We start from the raw sequence: 13,459 nt of genomic DNA, 5'->3' as shown, positions 1-13,459 counted from the left end.
TTGTGAAAATGTGCCAGTCTGGTTCACATGATTACTGAACAAGTCTAGAATTATTTTGCTTAAACTTAATGTTTTGTAAATTGTAGATGTATGCTTAATAAAAAAAAAAAAAGAGAGAAAGGGCCTCGGACTTAGTAAAAAAAAAAAAAAAAAACGTTGGCTGGTGGTGGTGACCTTTAGATTAACTCATTAGAAGGTGGGGTCTGCAAAGCAGCTTTGAGTAGGTTTAGTGTCATATGTCTTAGAATTCATTTACATATTTAAGCCCAAAGCTCTGCTTGCTGTTAACTATTAAAAACAGCTGGTTATCTTGGTTTCTAGGGTAAAATTAAGTATATATATCAATCTGATTGCTTAATTTAGCTGGTACATTCTGGTTCTGGATTTTTCATATGACTTTGACATTATAAAATAAATTATTAAGTTAAAAAATAAAAGACCCCAAAATTTAAGGCACTAATGCTTGAAAGCTCACAATAAAAATCTGCATTTTGAATCATGAGGATTTTAAATTAATTTTCTTTTTATTTCTGCTTGTATCCATTTTATAAGAACCTTTTTAAGTATAAATCAGTTCAAGGAAATACATGTCAAAGTGGAAGTATAATGGGCTTTGGCCTTGGATATAGTATAACTATCAAACATTTGTATTTGTAGATATAGATATTTAAAATCCATTTTTAAATCTATGGATATATAGAGTTTTTTCCTCCCTCATTAAGAAAAAAACTGGCTAATTAAGATAAAGAGGCTCATAATGGTGAGTGATATTCCTAATATTTAGACTGTTAAGACAATTTATTTAATATTTTATTGTCTTCAGGAAGAGATTGTATTAGGAGGAGAGGGTTTGGGAAAATAAGCTGCAAAGGGAAGCTAGGCGGGGTTAGCAGGAGAAAAAAGCCTATGCGCATTATAAAGTGCTGCATGATCAATGAGCATTTTCTGGAGTCCCTCAGTGTGTGCTTGGAGCTGACATTGCAGCAAGTCTCATGGCTGTTCTGCAGAATGAAAACTGATTCCTTTGTATTATCTAGCTCCTTGCAGACACCTGCCAACATACTCTTTACACCCTCTCCTAAGAGCTTATTGTCTGATTTGAATTCTCTGTTTAATTTCCATTCTTTCTGTATCTCTCTCTCTTTTAAACTTTGATACTGTTGGGTTTTCTTAGAGATGGAACGAATTATCTACTTAGAAATAGTGGTATGTACTTTTATCAGGGAACTTTAGTAATTAGGAGTGGTCACATGACTTAGGGGTTCAGTTTAAATAAGTCTGATTAGATTATAAAGTTCTAGTGGTATATTTTAATGTGTTTTTAAAACATTTTTTGTGTAAATTTTAAAGAACTATACAGATTACAATAAATCTATTTGATGTTTTCTTTAGCCATTTAAAGTATGTAACAGATTTTAGAAGACTGAGTTATTTTCTGAGAAAAACCTACTTGAGCGTAGTTTTGTGCCTTATGTACATGTTTTCCTAATGCTGTCTTAAAAATTGACTTTTTGTTATTTACACTAAAATTGTTTAAGGTTATGTCTCTCAGTTTGTTTCTTATATACCTGTTGCATTAAACCATACTGAGTGGTTTTCTCTTTATGTAATATTTTACTTAACGGCAATTATTTGTCAATAATTGGCAGACTAAATGTGAAAAATTACCAGGTAGTAATAAAATATGCTTTTCCAAAATTATAAGTAGTCATAATGACCTAAGAAAATAGATTTGTTAACTCTCTGAAACTAAATGTACCTTTTTTTTTAAAGTACCTCATATTGCAAGTCAATAGATAACATTTTACACTACAAGCTTTCCAGGAAATTATTTTTGCTTTTTTAAAAAGAATTAACTCTTTGTATAAACGTCCAATAATGAATAATGAAGTTCATCTATATACCACAGTGAATATTTTATTATTATACTTAATATTGAGCTTTTTTAACTTTGTTACCATAATTTTCATCTTTGTGACTTTTTTGAACATCTGGAATTTTATGTAGATTTCTCCTTATTTATTCTAAACATTGGATCTCTTCTTTTTTCTCTGTGTTCAAGTATAACCTGGTCCTTTGAATCACAATTTTCTTAAACATGCTCTTATTAAATCTTAGGAAAAAGAAAACTAAAATCAGTATCAGTGAATATAGTGCTGATTAATTCTCATAGTGCTATATAATTTACCTTTTGAGTTGTATTTATTATATAAACTCATGTGTATTTAACTTGAAGTTTCAAGTGATCTTCAAAATCTTAAGTAAAATATTGTAAGTATCTAAAACTTATAATTAATCTGGAAAAGATTGATTTCAACTTAATATCATTATTTCCTAGCTCACCTTAATAACTTGGAAAAATAGCCAAATTTGGTGATAGAAGGGGCCTGGGGGGCCAGATATATATCCCTCTTTTTAAAAAATTATGTTATTTTTGCTGAGACATGATTATAATATTAGAATTTTGATACTTTTCCTATAGGTTATATGTAATATAGATCTTAGAACTTAAGAAAGATCAGTAAGAAGAAATAGTCCTCTAAACTTTTTTTTGTATATTCCAAATTTGTGTGGCTGAATGCAGTGTATGTTCTGAGATGTTTATATATAAGTTTTTTATATGAAAAGATGAATCATATGAGAGGTCAGTTCAGAAACTTGATGTACTATATATTCTGGTTTTATTATTTATAATTGAACCAGTTTTAGTAGTTGTCTATAAGAATTATCTTACAAATGAGAAAATTTGATGAGTATCTTTTAATTTTAATTAAATTCAGAATGCTTTTTTTGGAGTATAGCATTTGATACATTTTTGTTTTAAAAAAGAACTATTTTATGAAAATAAGAATATTTACAGTGTGAAGTATAACAACCCTGTCTTGTTCCTTTGTTAACCAAAGCCATGGTTTCTAGCTTAATCTGTACTTGATTTTACAAGTTGTTATATGTAAGCTAAGAGCTGCAACTTTGTTCTTCCTTAAAGGAAGATCCAATAGGTTGAGGATTTGGCTGAACCCTTTAGGGTAGAACTAAATTTAGGGTCAGATTTAAACATAGGAAGTAGATTTATTATAGAACCATTTATATTTACCCTGATATTTCTTGCATTTGTTTTTGTTTTTTAAATAAGATTGAAAGGGTCACAGGGAAGTTATTGTTTCCTTTTGATTTGTCAACATGGTGGACTAATGGTAAATAGTGTATTTTAGTTCAAATGAGAAATCCACTTTCTATTTACTATGAAAATTATTTTTAGTATTTATATAAAATCTCCATAAAGTAGACTCTAACCAGGTACTTGCTATATATCTTTTTATTCTATAGAATATATATAAAATGTACATTATTTATGTATTGTGTCAGCAAGTCTTCTGTAGATTTTTAAGGTTTTATACTAAGTATAACCATGGTGACATTTTTCACAAGGAAGAGTTAGAGTAACCTAATTTTAAGACATAAGTATAAGTTGATCTAGAGACAGAGAAATTTAGCTAAATAATTAAATATTTGAATTGATATAAGTAACATTTTCCATTTATTAAGAGGTTTTGGAGCGATTAGACATGTTGGGCAGATTGAATCTTAAAATTTCACTCCGGTATTTATTTAGTACCTTCACTGTGCTAGGCACTTGAAATTCAATGAGATTAGTCCAGCTAATTTTGCTTCATAAGCTAAAAGTTCAGAAGATAAAATGTCTGCCATTAAGTATTCTTGCATTCAGGACGCATTCAATACTAGTATTTGAATACTAATATTTTACTTCATTTGTTTGTTTGAATAGTTTGAAACCCATGTTTTCAGTATTCTGAAATTTTTAGTAAGCATATATTTTCCTTTATTTAAATACATTTTACTTTATTTAAGCACCTTAAGCTTATCTTTTTTATGCTTATCTGTATAATTGTTAGGAATATTTATGAATGTTGGGCTCTCTAGAAAGTCTCCTGGATCCTGTTTTCTATTTTTGTCTGTAAAGGCTTTTCTGTTACTATTTAAATCATAATATTGTGTATATGTATGTATACATACAACACACATGTATATGCTTGCATATACTCTACATAGGAACACATTTATGTTCCTGCTGTATTCTGCATTTTGAATACTTTTATTTGAAAATTAAGTTTGTCTTGGAGGGAGAGGCAGAAGTTGTAACATTGCTTTCATACACCAACTTTGGAGAAATATTAGAGGATAGCTAAAAGACACACTTATATTAGTTTATAATCTCTATAAAGAAGATGTATTGTTTTAGTAGAGTATGAAGGCTCCAAACAGCTTGCAAAAACAGTGTAACTAGAAGTATGTGAATTAATCTGTTACTTATCTGAGAATAAGGGGCAGGGTTGTCCAGATGCCACTACTCTCATGTTAATCCATCATAGTCCAGTGGTTAATGCATGCTGTAGTGTATGAATTAGGTAAAGTCTGTGTCATGTATTATCTGCGTATACATACAAAACCATTGACACTTTCCTGGTTCTGCATTGTTAGGGGTCCTTGCTCCAACACTTGACGAAAGAACTCATTCTGATATGAAATGAATTGATCACTACAAGGTTAGCATTAAAGTTCTGCTTAACCATTGGTGTTTGGTTTAGTGTATAGTTTGCAGATTTGCAGACAGAGGCCTTTCAGGAGGTGTTTGTAAACATTTAATATCTGTGTGATAACTTCTGGTTTAATGAGTGTTTAGGTCAACATTGGTCATTAATAATTTGGTCTTGGATTGATTCATGCTACCAACTAAGTGGTTAAATATGGATATACGTTGTGCATTGGATGCCCACATAGTTTTATGGTAGCAGTAGTAATTGAGCACATTAGTTACCATTTATTGAAAATTTATTATACAGAGGGACTGTGTCAAGTACTTCACAAGCATTGTTTTATATAGTCTTCTAAATGACTCTCTGAAGAGGTAGGTATCTATTTCCTAGAATGATTATAAGGAATAAATGAGATAATGCCTATAGACATTCAGCGCAGTACTTAGCACACAGTTAATTCTTAACTGTTAGCTATTTTTTAAAGTGATGATAACCCTCATATATTATTTTATGTTAATATCATCCTCCCATTTGACAGATCAAGGAAACTTTAGATTCAGAGATGATTATCCTCATAGCTCTCAAATTTTTTGATCTTAGGGCTCTTTTACATTCTTAAAAATTATTGGGTACTCATTAGGATTTTTGTTTATGAGCTTTGCATTTATCAATAGTTTGGAAATTAAAATTCAGAAAATTAAAAAACATGTACTCATTAAAAAAAATAATTAATGTAACTCATTACATGTTAACATTTTTTTATAAAAAATAACTTTCCCAAAAGAAAAAAAAGTTATGAGAAGAGTGGCATTGTTTTATATTTTTTCAACTATTTTTGAAATCTGTCTTGATAGAAGATAACTAGGTTCACATCTGCTTTTATATTCAGTCTGTTGTACTATATTAATTTGTAAGAAATCTAAGAAGAAAAATCTGATCTTACACTTATATGAGGGTAAAAAAAGAAAGAATATTTTAATAACCCTTTCAGGTAATTATGGATATTCTTTGATACCACTCTTACAACCATACAAACATTATCAGGGAATTATTTCAACTTTGTTAGATTAAAATCCACTGGTTTAGTGCTCATTTGAATGGATCTTGAACTCATGCATGAGTCTATAACATCATATATTGGTAATTTGGAAAATGATTTCTAACATGGACTATCAAATATTGCTACATTTTGTTCTGCAGTATTAAAAAACACATTTGTTCATATCACCGTTTACCTAATAAAAGTCAAAAACTAGGAAGCTGTCACAATTCAGTGACTGATAACAAGTTTTCCAAAATTCTAATTTTTTGCTTGAAGGCTTGAATTTATTTCTGATGACAAAGAAAATGAGTTATTTTTCTTGAAATGACATGCTCACTTCATTCATTTTGAGAAGATCTCTGCCAAATGAGTATCTGTCTCCAGTAGAAATGGTATTCCACGAAGAAAAGCTACTGGTTTAGGTCACATTTATACAAGTGTTTGTCTTGAGGTAACTACCACACTTAAGTATGTAGCAGAAGTGTTTCCATTTTGTCCCACAGAATACTAAAAAGTCATAGATTGGAAATTTAAAAATTAGTACTTTTTTACTCTTTCATAATGGAAACAGGCTTTCTCCTCTGCCCCCCTTTTTAAAATTAAAAGTGCATGGCAGAAAAGCATATGATGATTGGTACCATGGCCTTGATTTGTGTTGAGGAGCCATCAGTTTTATCCACCATTACTTTTCTATCATCAGTACAAATGTCAACACAGTGAAACAGGCAGATATCATCTTAGTTATTATAAGAATAGTTTTGACCTCACAGATTCTCTGGAAAAGTTGGGGATCCCCATTGATGCTGTGGACCACACTTGAATGACTGGTTTACAGTATATTGCCCAAGTTCACAATCAGTAAAAGCATAAAAGTAAGATTTAGATTTAAGTCTATTTGATTCAAATGTTTTCTTTTACCGTTTTATCAAATGTAATTCATCACATAGTCCCAAGTTCTTTAATCGTTTTTGAAACTCTCTCTAGGACTTCTCCATCCTTCAACTACAATATAGCTGGTTTAAGAAGTGGGAAAATACTGAGGAACCTGGGTGGCTCAGTTGGTTAAGCATCTGATTTAAGCTCGGGTCATAATCTCACAGTTAGTGGGTTTGAGCCTCATGTTGGGCTCTGTGCTGACCGCTCAGAGCCTGGAGCCTGCTTCAGATTTATCTCCCTCTCTCTCTGCCTCTCCCAGCCTCATGCTCTGTCTCTCTCCATCTCTCAAAAATAAATAAATGTTGAAAAAAAATTTTTAAAAAGACTTAGAAAAAATGTAAATTTAAATAATTGCTTAAAATTTTAAGTCCTAGGTTAATCATTCAGAAGATATGAAAAAGCAGTTTGAGGACTCCTAAGTGAAGAAGAGAGTGAAAGGAGAAGCTAGACAGAAGTAGAAAATGGTTCTACTTATAAAATGACATTAAATAGTAACACTTTTGATTTTGATAGACAATTATTAAAAACAAATGGATTTGTAAATTCTGTCAACTGTCTTATGTTATAATGCTACTGAATGATTAAAGGAATTCATAAATTTGAATACTCATTTTAGCAAGTAATATAAATATATGAAGTAGTCAAATTTTAGTATTTTTAATTTTAAAGGCTATTGGCCTCTTTTCTATGTCCTGTGATAGATGCCAGCTGATTTTCATCAGTCAAGAGAAGTTTTTTCTATGGAACTAGCTCTTTTTTATATTGTCTATGAAAATGAAAAATAAGATTCACATCAGATATATGTTGATTATCCAAAGACTAAGTTGTTAGTTTCAAATTCCTTTGTGTATTATTTAAAATCTAATTTGTACCTTTTTAAATTTATATAAACATGTATATTTATATATGCCCTATGTTTTTTTGCCAGTTTAATTTTGATATTGGCATTGAAATCATGTGTTCCCGTAGGAAATGAGGAATTCAGTAACATATGTACATCTCTTGTCTTTTCCACTTCTCAAATGCTAGTAACTCTTCTCTCCACTTACAAATTCTGATGAAAGTTTGTTGAGATGAGGAAAAGTGTTGAACCAGTGTTCAACAGCTTGTTGGTTTTCTTGCTATCTTAATTTTTTGTTTAGTTTCGGGCCTTTTATCATTTAGCCTTTTTCTCTGAGTTTAGGAGTCTGATATCTTTTTTCTCTTATGAATTGTCTACATTCTGATCCTTGTGTTTGGTTATTGTGGTCAGCCTGACTCCCTCATTTCACTCAGATATCCTCATTTGTTGACCTTCTCATTCATCTAGCTAGTGTTTATCCTTAGCTAGTTCTATCCTTGAATTTGTCCTTATGCCACTTCCCCAGTCCTTGTCACATGTTCTGCATTTTTAATTTATGCCCTGTCATCATAACAAAGACCAATATATATTTGTGTGAACTGTTGAAGCAAATTTAAGAAATACAGTTTCTAAATTCTTATATTTTATAAGGATATATATTTTCATAAGGAAATACTGGTTAAGATTTTCCAGAAACATGCTGGTGTTTAAGTGTTCACACATATTGGAAAGTTTTCCTTCTTAATATTGTGTCATGTTTGTGTAATAATTTGTTACCTTCTCAAAATATCTTTCTCAGTTTCTCTTTCCTGTTTTTAGTTTTCTCTGTGAAATAAAATAAATGGAGAGGAAAGAAAGTTGCCCTCTCATAAAACTATATCTATTTAAAGAACCAAAGTATTAAGATTAAGCCCCACTTATTTCACTTAAAAAAATCTTGGCAGGTGAATCATTATTTTATAAATATATGAATTACAAAGATTTATCTCTTATAAAGTAAGTGAGAGTGCTGGGTTATGTTGACATTGGTTTTTAAGTATTTTTAGATTATGTTTAATGGGCTTTTATATTGTCGTATTACAGTGGTACATGATTTTCTGTGAATAGTTTTACTCTTCTTGGTATCTTTAGTGACTTAGCATTATATATTGAACACAGTAAATGCTTATTTTTCATTTTAATTTGAGGTATTCTTGGATAGTGGAGGAGCCACCTATCTTTTTCCCTTGAGAAGTTCTTTGAACTCTTAGCTTTGCTTTGGTTTATACTGTATGTACATGGAATGAGGAAGAAGAAAAAGTCATTCATATAGGTTATATTTTATGGTTTTTAATCTTTGTATGCTTTTTGAAATAAATAGTTTTTATTCTTCATTTTCTTAATCTCTAAAGTTAAGTTGTATATATATTTTCTCTATGAACCCTTCTAGACGTTAAAGTCTATAACTAGTCCTCTAAAGGTATTTCCAACCAGAAAGTTTGAGATAATGGTCCCATGTATTTCAAAAGCTTTATAACCCATTTTACTGCTTTATTTCACATTAAAAAATCAAATCCAAAGTCAGTTTTGCACCTAACCTATTATTTGACTTTCTCTAACCATCCATCTTTATCTTTACCATATTCTGAACTGCTTCCCTTTACATCGTATCCTAGTATTGTTACTGCTCACATTGTCTACCAGCTACCCTCTTCACTATCTATTCATTCTTCAAAGTCCTCCTCCTTCCCTAGGTTTTTCTCAGCTTAGTCTCCCTTTCAAGTCCGACCCTTTCTTACTCTTAAAACGTTTCATGAGACTGTACCTTTAAAATGTTACATGGTCTCTATTATGTCCTTGATTAAATGGAAATTCTCTAATATGGCTACGCTGGCATTCTTTAAATTTTTAAAAATTACTCATGTATTTATGTATAAGATATTTCATCTGGAAGAAGAATTTGAAGAATTGAATATATACTCTAAAAGTACAAAAGGCAAAATTAAGACCAGAGATAAAAGTAGGATACAACAGTGCATAAACAGTATGTGATTACTAAACTTAGATTAACTAGCAGCCAAAGCCACGTTGGAAACTTGATGCGTTTTGAGGTTTGCATTGTCTGTAAGTTTCACAGGCATACATTTTGTGCCGTTTAGGTCTCAGAAATAATTTGTTTGGGCCCCCATAAGGGAGGTACTACATGTTATAGTAAATGATGTCTTCAGCGTTCCAGAAATAAGCTTCATATTGTTTTATAGAATGTAATCTAGTAATTATGATAAAATACAATCTGGTTAAAGAAAAATATGTGGTCTGAGTACTCAATTTTCTGATGGTCTGGTTTGATCCAGGGATAAAATTTAGAACATCCAGAGCAGAGACTGAAGACTGGTGGGTTCTTGTGTTTTGGATAGCTGACAAAATGTTGGCCTGAACTGTGGCCATTAATTTACATTTTTTAAAAATTTTCTTAGCACTGTTCTGTTTTGTTTGTTTTGATTCCCATATCTGATTGAGGTGTCCACTTCCATTATTAATTTGCTAAGAATTTTTATCATCAAAAGGTATTGTCAGGTTCTTTTGAGGTGATCTTATTATTTTCCTCCATTATTCTGTTATTATGTGAATCATATAAATTAACTTTGGGATTTTAAGCCAGCTTTATATTCTTGGGATAAATTCCATTTTGGTCATGGTACATGATGCCTCTTTTTGGATATAGCCAGGTTTGATTTACTTTTATATTGTTGAGGATTATTGTTCTTTTCAAGGCAATAGTTTAGTTTCCTTTTTATATAAAATCTTTGACCATTTTTTTGTATCAGAAAGATGTTAGCCTCATAAAGTGATTGGGAGTGTATCTTTTCTAAAGTGAATGTTTTCTAAAAGCTTGTGTATAGTTGAGTGTGTGATTGAATTGACAAGTAAAGTCATCCACAACTAGTATTTTTTTGTGGGAAAATAGTTAATTAAAAATTCACTTTCTTCGCTAGAGGGCTATTTAGCTTTTCTTTCTACAAGTTTTGATAATTTGTAAGTCTTTAAGCAATCTGTTTCAATCTAAGTTGTTGAATTATAATAGTCTTGTACTTTTTAAATTATGGTAGGAGTTATAATAGTGTTCCCTCTTTCAATCCTGATTCTGGCATTTTAGATTTTCTCTCTTTTTTTTTCTTAGATAGTCTAATATGAAATTTGTCAATTTTATTTTTGATAAACTAAGTTTTTCATTTTATGTCATCAGTTTTTCTGTTCACTTTCTATTTCATTAATTTCTACTCTTACATTTCCTCCTTTATACTTTATATTTAATGTGTTCTTCTTACTCTGGTCACTTTAAGTTGAAGCCTAAATCATTCTTTATAACTTTTATTCTTTTCAACTGTGAATATTAAAAGCTATAAATGTTTTTTATACACTGCTTTAGTTATATATATGTATATATTACAAATTTTGATGTGTTATATTTTGATTATTATTTAGTTCTAAATGTTAACTAATTTCCCTTGTGATTTCCTCTGACTCATTCTGCTTTTCTTATCTGGGGTTTTATGAAACAATTAAGCTCCGATTTTTAAGACATCTGTCTTTCCTGTACATGTAGAATAGTATTGATTATATATCATCCTTGAGAGAATTGAGAAAATAGTCACTCAAATTATTTTTGGTCATTTGTGGTTCAGATGAGGAATTCTTTTTGAGAAAGATTCTATGAGTTATTAAAAAATGGTGTATTTCATTCTCATATGTTGGGATGCTACAGGTTTCCAACTTAATTATGTGTGGTCAGAGAATATACTTTAGTCTGCTCTCATTTTTTTTTAAAGTTTATTTACTTACTTTGAAAGAGAGAGAGAGAGACAGAGAAGCAGAGAGAGAAAGAATCCTAAGCAGGCTCTTATTGTCAGTGCAGAGCCTGACATCATCAGGCTTCGTCTCATGAACCAGGAGATCATGACCTGAGCTGAAAATCAAGAGTCTGATGCTTAAGCAACTGAGCTACCCAGGTGACCCCACTTTGTTTTTAAAAAAGTATTGCATCATCATCTGGATGATAAAATGTTTAAAAATGTTTAAAAACATTTAAAAATGTTTAATTGTCCAAAATGTGGTCCATTTGGTAAATGTTCCACACATACTTAAAAAGAGTATGTTTTCTGCAGTTGTTGGATGAATATTCCATAAATGTCAATTAGATTATATTAGTTAATGATGTTCAAGTCTCTTATATCGATATCTTACTGAGATTCTATTTGTTTTATCAATTACTGAGAAGCGAGTTTTGAAATCTTTATAATCATGGAGTAACTCATTTTTTCTTTCTGATCCATCAATTTTTGCTTTATTTTGGAGCTCTGTTATGAGATATATAAACATTTAGGATTATTAATTTTTTGCTAAATTGATCCTCTTATGTAATTAAATGTCCCTCTTTATCTTTGTTAGTATTCCTGGTTTTATCTGTATTTACTTTGTTTGATACTAATAATAGTTCTACCAGCTTTTGAAACAATGATTTTTTAAAATATTTATTTATTTTGAGAGAGAGCACGTATGCATGAGTGGAGGTGGGGGAGGAGAGGGGGGAGAGAGACAGAGAGAGAGAGAATTCCAAGCAGGATTTGCCCTGGCAGCACAGAGACTGATGCAAGCCTTGATACCATGAATCGTGAGATCATGACTGGATCTGAAATCGAGTCAGATACTTAACTGACTGAGCCACTCAGGTATTCCACAGCTGATGTTTCCATAGTGTATTTTTCTCCATGCTTTTAACCTTTCTCTGTTTTTATGTTTGAAGTATGTTTTTATAGACAGCATATAGTTAGCTTTTGCCTTTTTAACCAGATTGCCAATCTCTGCCTTTTAATTCGTGTATTTAGTTGATTTTTACTTAATGTAATTATCAGTACTTTATGTTTGAAACTACCATCTTGCTAATTGTTTTGTTTGTCGCATTTGTTGTTTTGCTCCTTTTTTTCCTTTGTTCATGTTTCTGATTATTTTTAGTATTTTATCACCTCTCTTGCCTTATTACCTCTTTTTATTATTTTATTGAGTGATTGTGTTTGTAATATACATGTTTTAATTATAGCTACCATCATGATAGTATACCACTTCACATACAATGTTAGGAACCTTACAGCAGTTTATTTCTCCTTTTATGTCTCTTGTGGGATTTCTGTCATATATTTTATTTTTGTATACATTGTGAATCTCCAGAATAGATTATTATTACTTAAAACTATTTTTTTAATTAAGGAAGACACCTATTTTTATGTCATTTCTGTGGTTCTTTATTACTTTGTATAAATCCATTTTCATCAGGTATCTACTTGAATAATTTCCATTCACCTGAATGATTTCCTGTAACTTTTTTTTTCTTAAAAATTTTTAAATGTTTTCATTTATTTTGGAGAGAGAGAGACAGCATGAGCAGGAAAGGGTCAGAGAGAGAGGGAGACACAGAATCCAAAACAGGCTCCAGGCTCTGAGCTAGCTGTCAGCACACAGCCCGACGCGGGGCTCGAACCCATGAACCATGAGGTCATGACCTGAGCCTAAGTCGGACGCTTAACCAATTGAGCCACCCAGGAGCCCCTCTTGTAACATTTTTTTATAGTATAGGTATGCTGGCAACAGCTTCTTTTAGATTTTGTCTGCAAATGTCTATTTTCTCTATGTTTGAAGTACATTTTCACTGCATATAGTATTCTTAATTGAACGATTTTTTTTCTTTAACACTTTAAAAGTATTTTTCTTTTGTCTTCTGGCTTCCATTGTTTTTTCTTTTTTGTACATGAAAGAGTATCGAAAACATGGTCACTGACAGGAAGCTCTTGGCTCACAACTGGAGTATGTTTTTTCATTTTTTTTTTAGGGGGAGCCTCCAATTTTATTTTCCCTCCAACATTCCATCCCAAGATAGGTAGATCTTTTGGCTTCTATTATTTCTGATAAGAAGTCAGTAGTCACTCTTATCTTTCTTCCTTTATACATAATGTTTTCTCTGGCTGTTTAAAAATTTTTTGTCTTTATTACTGATTTTCAGTGGTTTTTTTTTTTTTTTTAATGTTTATTTATTTTTGAGAGAGAGGAAGG

At 30.9% G+C, this 13,459-nt stretch overlaps 1 protein-coding gene across 5 annotated transcripts in view; it reads left to right on the top strand.

Moving 5' to 3' along the window:
* ANKRD17 (ankyrin repeat domain 17) overlaps positions 1 to 13,459 on the top strand; it is a 162,152-nt gene that overhangs the window by 34,374 nt on the left and 114,319 nt on the right. The window lies entirely within an intron of this gene.

Source organism: Hyaena hyaena, unplaced genomic scaffold, assembly GCF_003009895.1.
Source record: "Hyaena hyaena isolate Hyena2069 unplaced genomic scaffold, ASM300989v1 scaffold_54, whole genome shotgun sequence".
Classification (NCBI taxonomy): Eukaryota; Metazoa; Chordata; class Mammalia; order Carnivora; family Hyaenidae; genus Hyaena; species Hyaena hyaena.
The sequence above is the reverse complement of the archived record's forward strand: the minus strand, read 5'-3'. Positions and strand labels throughout refer to the sequence as shown.